Source organism: Ornithorhynchus anatinus, chromosome 7, assembly GCF_004115215.2.
Source record: "Ornithorhynchus anatinus isolate Pmale09 chromosome 7, mOrnAna1.pri.v4, whole genome shotgun sequence".
Lineage (NCBI taxonomy): Eukaryota > Metazoa > Chordata > Mammalia > Monotremata > Ornithorhynchidae > Ornithorhynchus > Ornithorhynchus anatinus.
The window spans coordinates 5,450,075-5,468,745 of NC_041734.1; the positions used below are offsets into that span (position 1 = coordinate 5,450,075).

Below are 18,671 nucleotides of genomic sequence, written 5' to 3' on the forward strand. Positions count from 1 at the left end.
CAAGACTCACCCATGCTGAACAGCAGGGACATGGGAAAGAGACGAGGGCGGAGACTCGAATTTACCGCGCGGAAGGCAGTAAACACCTGCGTATTTTTACCAAGAAAATCCTATGGATACACTACCAGAACGATTGCAGATGGAGAGAGGGGTGTTCTGGGAGAGATTTGTCCGTGGTGTCGCTGTGGGTCGGAAACGACTCGACGACATAAGACAAGCCAAGACTGGTAAATGCTTGGCAAGTACAAAAGAAAGAAGTGGCACATTCCCTATCCACAAGGACTTCACTCTCTAATGGCAGAGATGGACCTCAAAACACTCACCAATAATCAGAATGAATAAATGAATGTCCAGTTGGGTAAACCTATATACATAAGTGCTGAGGATGGGAATAAATAAGTACATAAGTGCTAGAGATGGCTGATGGGTTTATGAACTTTATAGAAAAGCTCTTTCTAGGGATTTGGAAACTAAGCCTTGGAAACCATCTGTCCTAGATGACCACGATGTTCATGGTCCCGGAAGCAGGGACTTAGATGAGATCATCACTCCAGGTCTCTTCCTGTGGTTTTAATGAGCTGCTTTTGTCTTTGTTTTATAACTGGCGGAGGGGGGGAGGAGGAACTAGAGACGTAAAACCGTGTTTCCACTTTTACACCTCGCTGGTAAAAATGATGCTTAGTAGCAGTCATTGATGTAATTTATTAAGACCACGTACTCTGCATTTAGATGGCATGGTCCTGACAGAAGTCTCATCTTTGATTTAGGAAATCAGATTTTCCTAGGAGTGAATGGTACTTCCTGAGAAGGTGGAAGTAAGGGGTTCCCTTTTTGGAAGTGCCTATCACTGTCATTAACTCAAATTCATCCATTCGCTCATTCATTCATTCAAGCGTATTGTTGCAGAGCAGAGTACTAAGCGTTTGGAAAACTACAATACAGATTCATCTAGTGATTTCATTATTCCAGGCCCCCTGCTTCTGGATATTTTTCTGTCTCCCCCATTCAAGTGTAACATCTATGTGGGTAGGGAACATATCTTGTGCTTCGGTTGTATATAGGGAAGCAGCGTGGCTCAGTGGAAAGAGCCCGGGCTTGGGAGTCAGGGGTCATGGGTTTGAATGCCGACTCTGCCACTTGTCAGCTGTGTGACTGTGAGCAAGTCACTTAACTTCTCTGTGCCTCAGTTACCTCATCTGTAAAGGCAGCGTGGCTCAGTGGAAAGAGCACGGGCTTTGGAGTCAGGGCTCATGAGTTCGAGTCCCAGCTCTGCCACTTGTCGGCTGTGTGACTGTGGGCGAGTCACTTAACTTCTCTGTGCCTCAGTTCCCTCATCTGTAAAATGGGGATTAAGACTGTGAGCCCCACGTGGGACAACCTGATTCCCCTATGTCTACCCCAGCGCTTAGAACAGTGCTCGGCACATAGTAAGCGCTTAACAAATACCAACATTATTATTATTATTATTAAAATGGGGATTAAGACTGTGAGCCCCACGTGGGACAACCTGATTACCCTGTATCTACCCCAGGGCTTAGAACAGTGCTCTGCACATAGTAAGCACTTAACAAATACCAGCATTATTATTGTATTTCCCAAGTGCTTAGTACAATGTACTGCTTTCAGTGGACACTCAGCAGTATTGTACTTCTACTGCTGGTGAACAAAATCGTAGTAGCACACAGTCCCCAGTCACTGGACGACTCAGCCCCACCTTGTTTGACCACCATACAAATCTGGCAGATTTTCTACTCTGGGGTAAAGACCCCTAAAGGTCCTCCACACTCAAGAAGCAGTGCGGCTTAATGGAAAGAGCACGGGCTTGAGAGTCGGAGGTTGTGGGTTCTAATCCCGCTCCGCTACTTGCCAGCTGTGTGACTTTGGGCAATTCACTTAACTTCTCTGTGCCTCAGTTACCTTATCTGAAAATGGGGATTAAGACTGCGAGCCCCACGTGGGACAACCTGATTACCTTGTATTTACCCCAGCACTTAGAACAGGGCTTGGCACATGGTAACAAATAGCATCATTATTATTACTATTATCATTGTGATTTGTTGGCATCTTGGCCACCTGGAAGAATGTGTAAAAAAGGAGGGGTTTTGCAAAGTACCCAACACAATAAGGAAAGAGACAGGAAGTCTAGTGGAAAGGGCACGTGTCTGGGAGGTAGGAGATTGGGTTCTAGTCCCATGTCTGCAGTTGCCCTGCTGGGTGGTAACCTTAGCACAGTCACTTAACCTTCCTGGGCTCCAGGTTCCTCATATGTAAAATGGGAAATAAGACCCTGTCCTTAAGGTCAGGATTCGTGTCTACCAACTCTATTATACTTTCCCAAGGGCTTAGTACAATGTCCTGCACACGAGGGCTCGGTAAATTCCACTCGTTTATAATAGCGATTTTGGTATTTGTTAAGCACTTACTATGTGCCAAGCACTGGGGTAGATACAGGAGGGCCAGAGAAATTAAATGACTTGTCCAAGGTCACACAGCAGGCAAGTCCTAGGCCCGTGCTCTTTTCACTAGACCACCACTGGTACTATCCGTCTCTCCCTTTTGCATTATGAGAGCTATGTGGGACAGGGACCGTGTCCAATCTGACGATCCTTTATTTACTCCAGCACTCAGCACACAGAAAGCACTTAATAAACGGCATTATAATAATAACGATGTTCTCTCAGTGGAGCGGAGCTCTGATGAACACCCCACTATCCTTCTCATTGAACTTTCCCTGAAAATGCCAGAGAATATACCCAGACTGGAGTCCTGAGAGGGGGAAACCAAATGCAACCTGTTACAGCCATTTCCGATTCCACCGTGGACCGAGGCTGGGCCTCTCTGGTCCCTGATGGATCAAGTGACCTGACTGGGCTGAACTCTCCAGCTGAACCGTTCGTGTGCCTAACGATCGCCGAGGGACAGCTTCCCAGATAATGAAAATGAAATGGCATTGCGTGAAAAATGGGCCTTGAATCATTTGCCATAGGAAGCTCCTAGTACGCTCAGAGTGGAAGAATTAGTTCTGTGATTATGGAATTACATGAAGCCATAGAACTATTAGCAGTAGTTAGGCAGCTGGGTTTTCAGCCTTAAATTTGGAGAATTATTTTGCTGTGATCTTATGCCATTTTACACGCCCACCCTCCCCCCCTTTCATCTGTTCATTTGGCTTTTTGAAAAGAAAATGAAGTGTTGATATAGTAGACCCAGCTTAGAAGCCCCATCCTCAGAGGTACAGGAAGTGGCCAGGGGCGAGGAGCAGGTGGGCAGTAATGGTCAGAACCGTGGTGGGCTCAGGGTAGCCAGGAAACAGCTGCTGTGAGCCGGCCCAGTGGAAGAACCTCAGAGTGGAGCAGCAGGAGACTGAGGAAAGGTCAGGGGATTCAGTCAAGGTCCAGCCAAGGTCCAGTCACATCCTGCTCCGGCCCCCGCTTTTCCCCAGCTCCCTGCCTGACCTTTCTGGTCAGATGATGATTGTCCAGAAACCCCTGCTCACTGCCCAGGAGTTTCTGATAATCAGCCAATTTCCCTGCTGCATTAATCTAATAGAGAACATTTTGATCACTTACTTGATCCAGGAAAAAGAAGACTCGGGGAATGGCTCTCATTCGGTTCAATTTGACTGTATTTATTGAACAGCTTACTGTGCGCAGAGCACTGTTCTAAGCACATGGGAGAGTACAATATAACAATAAAACAGACACATTCCCTGCCCACAGCAGACGTACAGTCTAGAGATGGCTCTCTGCACAGTTCCGAAGCCAAGTCTCTGGAATAATAATAATATCTGTGAAGTGCTTACTATGTCCCTGCCCCACATGGAGCTCATATTCTAAGGAGGGAGATCGAGTATTCAATCCCCAATTTACAGATGAGAAAACTGAAGCACAGAGAAGTTAGGTAACTTGTCCAAGGTCACACAGCAAGCAATTGACAGAACCTGGATTAGAACCCAAGACTCCCAGGCCTGTTTTTTTTTTTCACTAGGCCTTGCTGCTTCTTCTTTGTAAAGTCTCAATAGAGAACTCATGACACTCGTGAAGGGTCCCTACAGCTTGGGCTCTGGACAGAGGGATTCCATTCTGATGTATTTTAGAGTAAAAAGCTGTCATCATGTCCTCGTCTGCTTCATCCTCTGCTCATCTACCACCTTCACTCCCTTGGTCTGTGCCTAATCACCTCACCCAGGCCTGTTGGAGCAAATTGGACTCCGATCTCTGAGCTAAGGTCTACATGGTTGCTTGTCTTGGGAAAAGAAGGGGTCAAAACCCCTACTGCAGGAGGAGGAGTAGCATTTTATTTGTTTTGGAGGGGGGCACTGGGTGCAATAAACTGCAACAAGTGCTTGGGCAGGACAAAGCAAATACATTCCCTGCCCTCAAGGAGTTTGGAACACAAGGAACCGGGGAGGCAGATTTAAAAAATATTTACAAATAGAGTTGTCATATGCAATTGAATAACTAGAAACAAAAGTGCTCAGGGTGGGGTTAAATAAATACCTCAGTGCGAGAGAAGGTTGCTAAGTTTATATAATAATAATGATGGTATTTGTTAAGGTCTTACTATGTGCCGAGCTCTGTTCTACCCTCGGGTGGCTGGGAATTAATTGGGGAAGGCATGTTGGAAGAGGTGGGCTTTCAGAAGGACGTTGAATCTCTGAGCTGGGCTGAGATTCTGAGTCTTTCTTTCTCAGTTCTGCTTGTGACAGCAAAGACAGTGAGAGCCTTCTGCAAATGTGGATCCTGTTGGCACTACCTTGCTTTCACCATCTCACCCCATGGTCCTCGCTCTGCTAGAGAAGCAGCGTGGCATGGTGGATAGAGCCCGGGGCCGGGAGTAAGAAGGTCATGGGATTTAATCCCGGCTCTGCCACTTTCCTGCCGTGTGACCATAGGCAAGTCACTTCACTTCTTAGTTACCTCATCTGTAAAATGGGCATTGAGATTGTGAGCCCCACATGGAAGGGACTGTGTCCAGATCGATTTGCTTGTATCCACCTCGGTGCCTAGTACAGCGTCTGGCACATGGTAAGTGCTTAACAAATACCATTAGTATTCTTATTATTTCCCAGGCGACTGTCTGAGGGCATCAGAAGAGCAGGGGGTTGGCTGGTGATTATATCATCATCACAGCCCAACCGTGACTACTTCAACCAAAAACCTTGGGGGAGGCAGGAACAGTGTCCAACCAAACTCCCTTGGTGAAGAAAGACAGAGGCAGTGTGGCCTACTGGAAAGAGCACAGGACCAGGAACTAAGAGATCTGGATTCTAATCTCAGCTGTACTACTGGTCTGCTGAGAAATCTGTGACAAATTGCTTAATCTCTTTGTTCCTCAGTTTCCTCTCAAATGGGGATAAAATTATGGATCAATCAGTCAATCAATCATATTTGTTAGTCAGTCGTATTTAATGAGCTCTTACTGTAGAACACTGTATTAAGCACTTGAGAGAGTACAGTAATAACAATAGACACATTCCCTGCCCATAATGAGTTTACAGTCTAGGGGGACTCTGTTGAGCACTTGCTATGCACAGAGCACTTGGGAAAGTACAATATAACAGAGTTGGTAGACACATTCCCTGCCCACAATGAGCTTATGGTCTAGAGGGAGAGAGATGTCCTTATCTCTTCAATCTGAGCTCCATGTGGGTCAGGGGACTGCATCTGATCCCATTTTCTTGTACTGACACCAGCACCTGGGGCACGATAAGTAGTTAATAAACAGCATCATTAACTCCCTATCTCTTTCCAGCTATTGGGGTAAGTTGGTTTGTCCGGGGAAGATGGCCGTGGAAATTGTAGTGTGGAGAGGTGGGTGTGGAGGTCTTTTCAGATGACTCTAACTGGACCACTGCTGTGCTTTCTGAGTTTTTCTCTGGCCCAGTGAAGAAGGCTGTTTCCTAGATATCCCAGGTGGGAAGATTCACAGGAAGGTCAGGGCAGAGACTGGGGGAAAGTGTATTAAAGGCCACTCTGGGGAGTGGTCAGGGCCTAAGATGAATGGGCCCTGTCTCATCCAGCCTCAGGTGGACCTGTGGACTCATTCTCAGTGACATCTTCTTCCGACAGGAAGGCCAACTGAGGACAGGCCTGAAAAATCTCAGATTTCCCGGTACTGATTTGGTACATTTCATTTTCTAAACTTCAATTGGCTCTAAATGAGATATTTGCATTTAATAGGATTTAGCATTTAGAGCAGCAGATGGGAGAGCAGGAACTGGCATGGGGTGAAGAATTGTACCTATCTCTCCCTGCACCTGCCACCAGAGCGTTTTTCATTGAAGCCTGAAGAATGGTAAAACGCAATGCATCGTGCTAATTCCTTGCTCCTCTAAATCTCTTCAGAAACATGGAGAGTGTCTGTCTGTCTGAATGGGCTGAGTCCTTTGTGCACCTTCCTGATCTGTGTACACAAGCGTAGGGTGGCTTCCTCCAGAGCCCACCCGATTGGGGTGCAGAAGGACCCCCGATCAGAGCCCACCTTCCCAGGGTGCAGAAGGGTTCCCATTAGAACTGGGTGCAGAGCATCCCCCCTCAGAGTCCACCTTTCCTGGGGAGCAGGATGACCTGCTGTGGAACCCACCGACCTTGGGGGAAAAAGAGCAGCCCCCAGGAGAGCCCACCCTTCTAGGGGAGCAGGATGACCTGCTACAGAGCCCACCAGTCTTGGGGGAGGAGAGCAGCCCCCCTCAGACCCCACCCTTCCCAGGAAGTGGGCTGATCTGCTGCAGAGCATCCCCCATCCGAGCCCACCCTTCCGGGCGTGCAAGATGAGTCCACCTGGGTCCCATCCAAACTGGGGTGTGGTGGTCGCCCTCCTCCCACCCTGCTCCAAGAGGAACCACAGTAATAATTATTATGCTTTTGTTATGTATTTGTTATATACATTATATCATTATGTATTTGTTAAGCGCTTATAAAGCTCTGGGATAGATACAAGCTAATCAGGTTGTCCCACGTGGGGCTCACGGTCTCCATCCCCGTTTTCCAGATGAGGTCACCGAAGAACAGAGAAGTGAAGTGACTTGTCCAAGTGGCGGAGCCGGGATTAGAACCCACATCCTCTGCCTCACAAGTCGGGGCTCTTGCCATTAAGGCACGCTGCTTCCGAGACCCCCGGAGAGCCCAGCCAGGTCCAGGTGTGGGTGATGAAGGATGACTCCACGTGGGCTGCGGGGCGGGAGACCGATAAGCCCCCCTACTCGGGGAGGGGGACCGGGGCCTTCCAGCTAAGGGATGGAGGCAAAAGCCCAGCTCGGAAACTAAGCTTGTCCCCCACTGATAAATAATAATAACAATGATAGTATTTGTTAAGTGCTTACTATGAGCCAGGTACCGTACTAAACCCCGGGGTGGTTACAATAATAATAATAATGATGATGGCATTTGTTAAGTGCTTACTATGTGCCAGGCACTGTACTAAGCTCTGGGATGAATACAATAATAATAATAATGATGATGATGGCATTTAAGTGCTTACTCGGTGCCACGGCACTGTACTAAGCCCTGGGGTGGATACAAGGTGAACATTGTCCCACGTGAGGCTCACAGTCTTAATCCCCATTTTGCTTATGAGGGAACTGAGGCACAGGGAAGTGAAGTGACTTGCCCGAGGTCACCCAGCAGACAAGTGGCGGAGCAGGGATTAGAACCCACGTCCTCTGACTCCCAAGCCCGGGCTCTTGCCACTAAGCCGCGATGATGGTTGTATCCTTGTAGCCATGATGATGGTATTTGTTAAGCTCTTACTAGGTGCCAGGCACTGTGCTAAACGCTGGGGTGGATACAATAATAATGACGGTATCTGTTAAGCGCTTACTATGTGCCAGGCACTGTACTAAGCGCCGGGGTGGATACAATAATAATAATGATGGTCTTTTAAGTGCTTACTATGTGCCAAGCACTGTTCTAAGCGCTGGGGTGGGGGGGAGATACAAGGGAATGAGGTTGTCCCACGTGTCTCCATTTTACAGGGGAGGGAACTTGAGACACAGAGAAGTTACGTGACTTGTCCAGAGTCACACAGCTGACAGTGGAGCAGTGGTAATTAGAACCTCCGCCCTCTGACTCCCAAACCCGTGCTCTCTCCACTAAACCACCTGTTTAGACGTAATCCCTGTCCCGCCCTCGGCTCACAGTTCCATCTGACAGGTCAGGTAACTGAGACACAGTGAAGTGTCTCGCTTAGTACAGTGCTCTGCACATAGTAAGCGCTCAATAAATACTATTGAACGAATGAATGAAAAAGGGACTTGCCCAAGGCCACACAGCAGACAAGTGAGGGAGCCGGGATTAGAAGCCGTGACCTTCTGACTTCTAGGCCCGGGCTCCAGCCGCTCCTCCCAACCGCTTCGCTAAAGCAGCATAAAGGAGATCAGGGAGAAATCGGGACGGTGTTCGCAGTTCCTGGAAATTCAGAGCCTTCGGATCAGCCGCAGGGATGGAGGAGGAAAGGTAACACCGAAGCGAATGGTACAATTCCTTGGTTACCCCAATCCTACTATCAGAATCGGAGATTCGCATCACAATGCAGTGTTTGCTTTGGGTTCCGTGTGGTTTACAAAGCAGTTTGGATTGCCCTTTTAATTACTGATTGATTGTTCCTACAGCAGCATGATTGATTAAAAACCACGGTGAATAATAAGGGAGTTTCGTGACAAATGAAGGTGTAGTGTGAAGATAAGCGAAATTAGTTTATGGCAAACAGATAATTATGCTTTTAAGTACAGTAGGATGGAACTCTGAGCGGGCTGATAAAGATTCCAGAGACGAAAAAGTTCTAGGGAGTCTTATCAAACTCTGGTTGTTCTTTTTTTTTTTTTTTCAGAAATGTTGAAAGACCTTCCCAACTAAGTTTCTCAATTTTCAGAAGGAAAAGGAACCACCCTGCCCCCGCCCCACCCCACAGGGGTCTTTGAATACAAAGAAGTCACATCTTCTTTTGGAGAGTTTGGTCTCCTTCCTTAGGGGGCAGTTAGTGATTTATTTGAATTCACCTGAGAGAGTGAAGGAAGAGAGAGAGACTATTTTGGAGGAATGGGTAGGCCAGTGTAAAGCAGTTCTTTTGACAATCCTTGAAACTCCTCCACATTCAGTCAGTAAATCGAATTTATTGGCGGTTACTGTGTGCAGAGCACTGTACTAAGTGCTTGGGAGAGTTCAATTTAGTAATAGACACATATCCCTTGCCCACAACTAGTGTACAGACTAGCAAAGCCCAGCCAACAAAACTGAAGTATATTCTAAACTGTGAGCCTAGCCTGTTGTTGGGTAGGGATTGTCTCTATCTGTTGCTGAATTGTACTTTCCAAGCGCTTAGTACAGGCTCTACACACAGTAAGTGCTCAATAAATACAATTGAATGAAGTAAAAAAAATCTGGATGCTAAACCCAGTTTAGGCAGTGGCCTGCTGGGTCATCTTTGGGCAAGTCATAACCATTCCTTGGTTTTTTCCTCTTCTGTAAAATCGTAAGACAATACCTGCTGATCTTACTAGGTTGTGAACCCCACATGTATCTCGTCTGATGATCTTGTATCTTCCCCAGCACTTAGCAGAGTGCTTTGGCACAGAGTTAGCACTTAATATCAATTTCTGTATTTACTAAGTGCTTATGTACAAAGGTCTGCGATAGAGACAGGGTGATGATATTGGAACAGGGCTCACAAGCTATTTTAACCCCTAATTTCTGGATGAGGAAACTGAGTCACAGAGTCAAGCGACTTGGCCGTACCCATTCAGTAGGCCAGTGGTGGAGTTGGGATTTGGAGCCAGGTCTCTCGATGATCAGTCCTGTGCACTTTCTACGTGTTAATGCCTGGCATAATTATTACAAAGCCCTCAGCTGTTCACGTAGGAGTTTCTGAGATAGGGGAGAGGACAGAATGGTTTGTGTTTACTCCCTCGGTAACATAGTGATTGGGAGAACCTGGGCTCTGATTGTTGATGAGAGCATTGTTGAAAGCAATTTTTCTCAGACCAGGTGCTAAAGGGCTAGAAGCGGCAGTGTTCCCAACCTTCTGCGGGTTTGGCCATCCGTTAGGTTTTGCAGGTCTGTGCCTATCTTGGCTATCTCTAATCCGATGCAAAAAAATGGATTTTAATTACCGGTAGTCATTCCCTACACAATAAGCCACGTGGGAGAGGGGGAGGAGAGTCGAGAGTTAAGTGGGAAAATAAATGGTGAATAAGGAGCACGATTCACATCAGATATATTCCCAGAGTTGGGGAGATTGTGAATCTGACCCGGGGAAATGGGGAGGCTGGTTCCCATATGAATAATTGATGCTAGTTCCTGAAAGAAAATTTTTAGACAATTAATGGAAAGTTTTAGTGGAAAAAAATGGAAGGTTATACCCGGCAGTTTTTATCTCTGGTAATAGAAATGTAATGGAATAATCTCACCCCTACAGATAAAATCCTAGGTCTGTTCTGGCTGATTATGGCACTAGAGAAATGATTGTGATATTAGAAGGGAGAACTAAAGCATTCTAAGGAAAAAAAAACTTCTGATAGTTTTTCTTTATTGAGATGAACATCCACGACGAAAATCCTTGAACCCCCTATTAGGTCAGAAGAGGAATGGGTACTGAATTGCAGAAACCGTTAAACTTTGCATTACCTACCATGAAATAAGAACTCGGATGACATAGAAGCTGACTTGTAACTTCGTATTTGAGGTTGAATTTTGGCCAGTTTCTTGAAGGTGGAAACACTGGGGCCATAAAAAGCCAAGAGGTGGGGGCTGGGGGAATGGACTCCCAATCTGTTTTGAAAAGCACAAGTCCCCTGGATTTATGGCGTAAAACTCCTCACCCCATCCCAGACATCCTTTAGACTGTAAACTCATTGTGGGCAGGGAATGTGCCTGTTTATTGTTGTATTGTACTTTCCCAAGTGCATAGTACAGTGCTCTGCACACAGTAAATGCTCAATAAATACCACTGAATGAATGAATCTCCAGGGACGGCTGGTAGTGTCCAGCCCCAGCTGCAGTAAAAAGGAGGTTGGGGAGGGTGAGACACCAATAAATAAAATCGCTAGTGCCTTGCCTGGCAATTCCAGGGAGATTTTAAGGGTGTTGTTTTTTTAATGGTATTTGTTAGGCACTTTCTCTGTCAAACACTGTTCCAAACTCTGGGTTAGGTACAAGGTAATTAGGTTGGACACAGCCTCTGTCCTGCATAGAGCTCACAGGCTATATAGGAGGGAGAATAGGTATCTCCATTTTACAGTTGAGGAAACAGAGGTACAGAGAAGTTAAGTGACTTGCCCAAGCTCCCACAGCAAGCAATGGGCAGAGCTGAGATCAGAATCCAAGTTCTTCTAACTTTTAGGCCTGTGCTCTCTCCACTAGGCCATGCTGCTTCTCCACGGTTGCTGGCCAGCCACTACTAGCTGTTCGTTCATATGGATCACGTGGAAAGTTTGAGCCCTCTCCCACACAGGGCCCAGCAAGCTATTTATTCAGTGGTATTTATTGAGTGCTTGGCAGAATTCAGTACAACAATATGCGGTCACTTTCCCTGACCACAACGGGTTTACAATCTAGAGGGAGGGGACATCAATACAAATAAATATATACCAATAGATACGGTATATACAAAGAAATATCAGAGGCTCTCAGAGGAGCAGCAGCAGGGAGGATAAAAAGACCAAAATTTTAGAACATTTGGGAGGGACTGGAAGGCAGCACTAGATCAGTGTCTTAGACAGAGAAGGATAAGGGGATGGAGGTGTCTTGTCTTGTTTTATGCCTTAGTTGTTTCAGACTCACAGCAACACCACAGACACATCTCTCCCAGGACACCCCGTTCTCCATCTGCAATCGTTCTGGTAGTAGATCCCTAGAGTTTTCTTGGTAAAAAATATGGAAGTGGTTTACCCTTGCCATCTTCCGCGCAGTAAGATCGAACCTCCACCCTCGACTCTCTCCCATGCCACTGCTGCCCAGCATGGGTGAATTTTGACTTGTAGCAGATTGCCTACCACTCGCTAACCACTGCCCAAACTAGGAATGGAATGGACAGGCCTCTGCTTGACTTTCCCTCCTGTAGCTGAGACTGGTAGAGTGCTAGAAACTCTCCAGGTGCACTCCTGAGAAGTTGGATGGAGGTGAGAAAGGAAAAAGAGCCTGGGATGGAGCAGCAGTGGATGTAGAAGGAAATGAGGTCCCAGAGAGCCAGGAGGAAGGGAAGAGGATGTAGCTGAATCATGGAGGAAGAATAAGAAGCAGGCTAATCCCAGCTCTGTTGATTTATCTTCTATCTTCCCGGGGTTTAGCACAATACTGGGCACAAAGTAAGTGTTTAACAAATACCATTATTAAACCAGTTGGCCACTGAGTACTACAAAAACAAAGCTTTGTGTCCTGGCTTCAATTCTCCATGAATCAATGAATCAGTGATATCCATTGAGTGCTTACTGTGTGCAGAGCACTGTACTAAGCACTTGAGAAAGTGCAATTCAGTAATTGGTAGACACATTCCCTGCTCACAAGAATCTCACAATTTAGAGGGAGAGGCAGACATTAAAGTGAGATGTCCTTTACTTCCCCAATACACCAAATCCAGCCAATGTCTCTCCAGCTTGACCTATCTATCCCGAAGGCCTCTCTGAGAACCCTCAGCCTGACTCAGATGTTCTGGAGGTTTCCTGTCAAACTTTTTTGCGCCATCCCAAATCCTATCTACCTTTCCTCAGGCTCTGCTAGTACTTCCCATGAAGGTCCACAAAATCCGCTGTCCGCTGTCCAGACTCTCCACCATCTGCAAACTCAGGTGCTTCCTATTTATTCTCTCCAGTCTGCCATCAGAGAGTTGGTTAATAATAATGTTGGTATTTGTTAAGCGCTTACTATGTGCAGAGCACTGTTCTAAGCACTGGGGTAGATACAGGGTAATCAGGTTATCCCACGTGAGGCTCACAGTTATTCCCCATTTTACAGATGAGGTAACTGAGGCACAGAGAAGTTAAGTGACTTGCCCACAGTCACACAGCTGACAAGTGACAGAGCCGGGATTTGAACCTACATAGCTCCCTTGGGAAGCTCTTTTAGGAGGCATCCCAAACTTTAGGTGTTGGATCCTCTCAATTAAATGACAAGAAAATATGAGCCAAAACACTAGGTCTCAACAGAAGAGACACGCAGTCATACAAAGCAAGAACATGTTGCAGAGTAAAGGAAGAAAAATTCATGGAGTCAGACTGATTAAAATTCTAGGAAACAAAATATATTTCAGGATGAGGAGGTCACAGTCAGCGACTAACCAAAAGAGCAGGAAAATGAAAGAAAGAAACAGAAAGGAAATTGAAAACCAAAGTATGGGAGGATTTCTTGGAAAACTAGAAAATATATATATTTGGAAACTATGGAACAATTAGTTGCTTAACAGTTATCAGTTTAAGGGATTATCGACAGGAGCTGTGGATTAAGAGGGTATAATCCAACGTGTCTGATTTCATAATAACTGGGGGCATCAGCTCAAAATGATTATGGCCCTGACAAAGGTGGACTGTTTTGCATTTAAACTGCGGTTTGACTACACTAAGCGTGAGTATATTTGATGGTGGTCATTCCCATTCCGAAAAAAGAGTAAATGCCTATTCTTTGGGGGAGGACTTTTAAAAACATATTTTGAATTTTTTTCAGGTTTTTTTTAGCTTAGATTTTTTTAAAGTACTTTTTAGGTGTTTACTTTTTTTAGATATTTAAAATTATTTACATTACAAGATTTATTTGCTCCCAAATGGAAAATCATTTGCAATTATGTACTGTCTTTCAAAACAATATTATTAGAGAGTGAAACAGGGTGATTAGGCTGTCTGGTCAGCCTTTCCCTTCTTCTGGCCACATCTCCCTGTTCTCCTCACTTCTTCTTTCTCCCTTCTCCCCAGACTGTCAACCCTGATGACTTTCTCATGCCAACAAAGGTTTGTTTCCTACAACATATTCCCTTCAGCCTTTGCAGTTTGGTGCTCAGTGGCTCAAAAAATGGCCTTTCTACTCTGCTTTTGGGACTGGTTCCTCAGAGTTCTTGCTTTCTGGGAAATATTTCCTGATGTGCTGCTTAAATTTATGTGTTTAATTCAGTCCATTATTCTTTAATTCATGCTCTTTTCCATGACTCTAAGCTACACTTTCTCACCTTCATTAGAAAATTCCTCTTGTATTCATGGCCTGGAATGAAAACTCCTTGCGAGCAGGGTGTTTGGATTCTGTTGTACTCTCCCAGAGGTTTAATAGAGTCCCCTCACATAGTAAGTAGGTGTTCTATAAATGCATTTAGTTCTTCCACAGTAACTGTTTTCAACTTTGTGCTTTGGGCAAAGCCCTGTTAGGAAATTGGGGAATGTTCTTCCGACAACATGCATCTCTCTGGATAGAACGTAGGGAGATGTTGAAAGAAACGGTTGTGTCTGTATATGTGGCATTGAACATATCATGAGTATTTAAAACATGGTTTTCTCAAACAAAGCATTTTTAGGAAAGTCAATTCCCATGCCTCCTCCTTCCTCCCACCCCCTCCATCACATTGTAGGAGAACTGAGGGTTTCATCCATACATCCCTCCATCCATCTATCCACCCAACCATCGGCTGGGTGGCTGCATGGAGCCTGAACGATCTTGGTGCTTTTGTCCTTTTCATCTTTCCTGCCCACTGAATCGAAAAGATGGGTCTATATGAAACAAAACACAAGATAATGAATTGTTTGTAAATGGTTCAAGGCCAGTAAAAAATATTTGGTGGTCGTCACATAGACCAAATGTGCAGTTTATCCAAAAAGGACTTCAGTAAGTGATCCTGGCAGAGTTTCTGCACTTTGGCCATTCCAACACCTGAGAAGCAGTTTGAGGCCTGTGAGAAGGAAAAAAGAAAGTCAGGCTCAGTGGGTTTGGCATTAGCTCATTAAATACTAAAATAGCATTTCTATTTTACATAATTTAACATGGCAAACTATAAAAAAGGTGAAAACTGCAGGCCCTAGGCGTGCGTTTTAAAACCTCCTCATTTAGATGCTAATTTTGATTCCTGGTGTATGACTGGCTTAAAAAAAAAGCCATTAACAAAGGGCCAGATTACTTAAAAGGCATTATTAGGCAAATATGTATGGATTTTCTGATACCAAGTGGCCCCGTTATGATGGACTACAACTACACTAAGTAGAACGGGATGAAGATATTTGTTTTAAAAGGAAAGACAAAGTCTTAAGCGGGATAAAAAAGAAAGACAGGCACTAATCGTGCAGAATGTAAATCTTACAGGTAAAGAAAAGTCATTACTTTTTCTTATTGATAGAGGTCTACTTGGTAATGTAACTTTTCTAAGAACGTTTTGAAATGTACAGCGCTGTTGGAGAGAAAGGTGAGCGCTCAGGAAATGGGGCTATGAAGTGAACAATGCAAGCTGTTTAATAGTAATTTCATACCTTGGCTCTCGGATAGAATTCACCATGACCGAGGAGGTGAAATAGGGAGAAACAAAGATATGGGGGAAAGTGTGTTCCTTCCTGCTGAAGTTAAATTTACGACGAGCAAAAAGTGGCTTTAGCAAGAGAGGGATGGAGAGAGATTTTTGTGATTTTTTTTTTTTTAAATGTGAGAGTGTGTATTTGTATGTTTGGGTAGCCGGACATCTCCCACTTGAGCATCCTAAAGGGACAGTTGCACTGGAGAAAATGGGTAGAGGTTCAGTGCATTGTGATGAGGGGAAGGGTCCCTCAAGACCTGGAAAGAAGGTCAGAAACTGGAGAATATCAGTCTTATTTGAGCACTAACTGTGTGCAAAGCACTGTTCTAAGCACTCGGGAGAATACATTGCAGCGGAGTTGGTAGTCGTGATCCTTGCCCACAAAAAGCTTACAGTCTAGAAGGGGAGAACAGTCTACCATGCTCAAGGAGAGAACACGAGGCAGGTTGAAGGGGAAGAGGAGGAGGAGCTGGGAATTGCCCAGCCGACAAGAGGTGGTGGCTGTACGGTGCATGGCATTTAAGCTCCCCTTCTGACTGTGTTTGTTATGGACATGGAATGTGTCTGCTAATTCTGTTGCATTGTACTGTCCCAAGTGCCCAGTACAATGCTTTGCACATAGTAGTACTCAGTAAATACTATTGATTGATTTGATTGTCTAATGTGAGAACGTTATTAAGTTTTGGTGAGCTGCTTTTATTTTTGGGGCCATTTAAACTTCACCGGGTGTGCAAAACGGTTTTGGAACCATGTCCTGGGCAGCCTCTCCCAGGATCCCAGTTTCTTGAAAGATAAGACCCCCAACAAGGCTTCGTACTGTGGTGAAGGGTGTTTTCCAGAGAGATATTCATTCATCCCAGCACCTATTGAAGGGGGGCTCTTGGAGAGAAGGAACCAGGGAGGGAAGAAAAGTTTCACAGAATGGGCAGGATGAGGCTGTCCTATTAAAGAACCTAATGGGTAACATGTTCTAAAGCTGTGAAGTAACACTCCAGCCCCCCCCCCCCCCATCCAAGCCTGCTATAAACTCCCCTTTAGACTGTAAGCTTGTTATTAGCAGGGAACATGTCTGCTAATTCTGTTGCAGTGTACTCTCCCAAGAGCTCTTCATATAGCCCTCAATAAATACCATTAATTGATTTTTTAAATTCAAAAATTAACTTCTACTTCCACTTTAATTCATTCGATCGCATTTTTTGAGCACTTACTGTGGGCACAACACTGTACTAAGCACTCAGGAAAGTACAGTATAACAATAAAGACACATTTTCTGCCCCCAACAAGCTTGCAGTCTTCAGCACGTATATACATGAATAGCCATGTTCAATCAGTGGTATTTATCTGGTGCTTACTGTGCACTGAGCATTTTGCTAAGCTCTTGGGAAAGTACAATACCATATGTCTATGCTCTCAAGGTGCTGACAGTCTAGCAGGTCACCTGTAGTTCTCTGTACTTAACTCATTCAGCTATACTATTTAAACACTAACTCATAAAACATGTTCACTTTTCCTTCTTTCTCCTATTAACCAATCAGTGGTATTTGAGAGCTTATTATGTGCAGGACACTGTACTAAGCACTTGGGTTAGTACAGTACAACTGAGTTAGAAGAAACATTCCCTGCCCAAAATTAGCTTACAGTCTAGATGTATATTATTTTAGTGTCTGTTTCACACACTGGATAATAAGCTCCAAAAAGGCAGGGTTCATGTCTACTAATTCTATCATACTCTCCCAAGCACTTAGTTTTGCACTCTGCACCCAGTAGGTGCTGAAAACAATAAGATTAATTGATTTGCTGGAATAACAGGAAATTAATAAACTTGTTTTTGAAGTTTTCCCCTTTTGCTCACCGGCACTTTTATCCCAGAGATCACTGTCAAGTCTTGGATAGAGAATAAAAATGAAAACTGCTGATATTTTAGGATTGATCTACACAGAGAGGATGGAAGAATCAGGTTAGAAAAATGAAGGGCTAAGGCTTGTGCTCCAAAATCATGGTGCCTAAACAGTAATTAGATTTGAGTGGCTGCTACTTCTTGGCTTTTTAAGTTTTCGAAGGACTTGTCAGTCTTACATATGTCTGTCCAACTAACTCCAGACATGTGAATTGGATCTCACCTTCTTAAGCCCCACATTAAGTAGTAGTAGTAATAATAATAATTGTGGCATTTGTTAAGGCTTACTGTGTGTCAAGCTTTGCTCTAAGCACTGGGGAAGATATAGGATGATCAGGTCAGACACAGTCTTTGTCCCACACAGGGCTCACAATCTAAGTAGGAGGAAGATGATTTACATAGGAAGATCAGCTGGATGCATTCCTTTGGGGAAAGAGGGAGCATCCTTTCCAAATCAATTACCTTTCAAATGGACATTTTCATCCACCTCCCAACTTACAGAAGTATCCTGTGTACAAAGCAGCATGGCCTAATGGATAGAGCGTGGGCCTGGGAGCCGGAAAACCTGGGTTCTAGTCCTGATTCTGCCACTTGCCTGCTCTGTGATCGTCACTTAACTCCTTTATACCTCAGTGTCCTCAAATGTAACATGGGGATTCAATATCTGGTGTTTTTTTTCCTACTTAGACTGTGAACACAGTGTGGGACAGGGACTGTGCACACCCTGATCAACTGATATCTTTTAATCTATCCCAGTGCTTACTAGAGTGCCTGGCACATAGTGAGCATTTTGCAAATACCATTTAAAAAACTAACCATTATATTCAGTCCCATGCCTACGGCGTGAATGTCTCTCTACTTGTCCTCGTCTGATATCTGGGCTTGCAGAGAGTTTTTCCATTCAGCCCCATCAGGAACCTGGTTAGTGTCATAGATTAATTTAAAGCAGAAGAAAGTACAGATGTAATAGTTGTGAATGACTACGTCTCATGAAAAAGAAAAAACCCACATCTCTCCTGGCCATTTTTATAGCTTGCCCCTCTAAAATGTTTTATGAGCTTCAGTGTTCTGTTCCTGAAAAGTATTGAAGGATGAACATTTTCCCTATATTTTTTCCTCTGTGTTCAGTAAAAAGACAAGAAGCGTTTAAAAATTCATTTAATTTTTTTAATTGCCGAGCTTACTGTGATGACCGAAAAAGAGAGAGTTCTGATGGGTGAACTCTAATAAATGAAAAATCTCTGAAAAATATTCAGTTGAATTCAGATGGCTGAATAGAGCTGATTTTCATGATATTTGGCAA

General features: G+C 44.6%; 1 non-coding gene across 1 annotated transcript; it reads right to left on the minus strand.

The window, feature by feature from the left end:
* Window positions 1-11,969: 11,969 nt before the first annotated feature.
* Window positions 11,970-12,107, minus strand: LOC114813452. Its single transcript, XR_003761172.1, has one exon. It is a non-coding gene; the product is annotated as a small nucleolar RNA SNORA7 (small nucleolar RNA).
* Window positions 12,108-18,671: the final 6,564 nt, after the last annotated feature.